General features: G+C 43.6%; 1 long non-coding RNA gene across 1 annotated transcript; it reads left to right on the top strand.

Annotated features, from left to right (window-relative positions):
• Positions 1-1,522: 1,522 nt before the first annotated feature.
• Positions 1,523-1,736, top strand: LOC120857063. Its single transcript, XR_005719563.1, has 2 exons — positions 1,523-1,570; positions 1,669-1,736. It is a non-coding gene; the product is annotated as an uncharacterized LOC120857063 (long non-coding RNA).
• The last annotated feature ends 222 nt before the right edge of the window (positions 1,737-1,958 follow it).

Below are 1,958 nucleotides of genomic sequence, written 5' to 3'. Positions count from 1 at the left end.
AACTTCCAGATATTCAAGCTGGTTTTAGAAAAGGCAAAGGAACCAGAGATCAAATTGCCAACATCTGCTGGATCATGGAAAAAGCAAGAGAGTTCCAGAAAAACATCTATTTCTGCTTTATTGACTATGCCAAAGTCTTTGACTGTGTGGGTCACAATAAACTGTAGAAAACTCTGAAAGAGATGGGAATACCAGACCACCTGACCTGCCTCTTGAGGAACCTGTATGCAGGTCAGGAAGCAACAGTTAGAACTGGACATGGAACAACAGACTGGTTCCAAATAGGAAAATGAGTACGTCAAGGCTATATATTGTCACCCTGCTTATTTAACTTCTATGCAGAGTACACCATGAGAAATGCTGGACTGGAAGAAACACAAGCTGGAATCAAGATTGCTAGGAGAAATATCAATAACATCAGATATGCAGATGACACCACCCTTATGGCAGAAAGTGAAGAGGAACTAAAAAGCCTCTTGGTGAAAGTGAAAGAGGAAAGTGAAAAAGTTGGCCTAAAGCTCAACATTCAGAAAACGAAGATCATGGCATCTGGTCCCATCACTTCATGGGAAATAGATGGGGAAACAGTGAAAACAGTGTCAGACTTTATTTCTTGGGGCTTCAGAATCACTGCAGATGGTGACTGCAGCCATGAAATTAAAAGACGCTTACTCCTTGGAAGAAAAGTTATGACCAACCTAGATAGCATATTGAAAAGCAGAGACATTACTTTGCCGACTAAGGTCCGTCTAGTCAAGGCTATGGTTTTTCCTGTGGTCATGTGAGAGTTGGACTCTGAAGAAGGCTGAGAGCCAAAGAATTGATGCTTTTGAACTGTGGTGTTGGAGAAGACTCTTGAGAGTCCCTTGGACTGCAAGGAGATCCAACCAGTCCATTCTGAAGGAGATCAGCCCTGGGATTTCTTTGGAAGGAATGATGCTAAAGCTGAAACTCCAGTACTTTGGCCACCTCATGCGAAGAGTTGACTCATTGGAAAAGACTCTGATGCTGGGAGGGATTGGGGGCAGGAGGAGAAGGGGACGACCGAGGATGAGATGGCTGGATGGCATCACGGACTCAATGGCCATGAGTCTGGGTGAACTCCGGGAGATGGTGATGAACAGGGAGGCCTGGCGTGCTGCAATTCATGGGGTCACAAAGAGTCAGACACGACTGAGCGACTGAACTGAACTGAAAAGAACAAAGAACTAGAGCTCCAAGTATCCTTGCCTTATCCTGAAGGATCCTGGACAAGCCCCCAAGATGAAAGGTTGTTGTTGAATCACGTCACCGGGATTCTTGGCCCCTGGAGGAGAAGAATTCAATCCAGGGCCAGAGAAGAGGCTTGATCACTCAGAGCTTTGTGTAATAAAGTTTTATTAAAGTATAAAGGAGATAGAGAAAGTTTCTGACATATGCATCAGAAGGGGGCAGAATGAGTACCCCCTTGTTAGTGTTAGCAATGAAGTTATATACTCTCCAATGAATCCAAAGAATGTCTGGAGGTTGTAAAGACCTCATTGACCTACTCGCATAATTTACATTTTAAGATAACAGAATTAGCCAGAAGGTTTATCCCAGAGACTGTCCTCAGGCAGAATATATTGTTGTTATATAATCCTTGTAAAGAGCAGGTCTACTCCCATAATTTTCAGAATTAGCCATAAGGTTTAATCCAGAGGCTGTCCTCAGGCAGAATACATTATTGTTATATAATCCTAAGGAATGTAGAGAAGGAAAAAAGTTTGTCCTTTCTTCCTCCTTGAGAATTTCAGATCCCTCTCTCATTGGGGACCCCTAGACTTCTTATCAACCTGCCTAGGAAATGACTCTCAGTCCCCAGAAAACAATATTTGATGTACATTTCCCGAGCTGTTGTACAGGTGCTAACCACCCCCCAACCCTCCCCCCCCAACCCGCCCCACCAATGGAAGATGTTATTGACTTTAAAAAATCCA

This window comes from Oryx dammah, unplaced genomic scaffold (assembly GCF_014754425.2).
Source record: "Oryx dammah isolate SB20612 unplaced genomic scaffold, SCBI_Odam_1.1 HiC_scaffold_28, whole genome shotgun sequence".
NCBI classification, from domain to species: Eukaryota; Metazoa; Chordata; class Mammalia; order Artiodactyla; family Bovidae; genus Oryx; species Oryx dammah.
The sequence above is the reverse complement of the archived record's forward strand: the minus strand, read 5'-3'. Positions and strand labels throughout refer to the sequence as shown.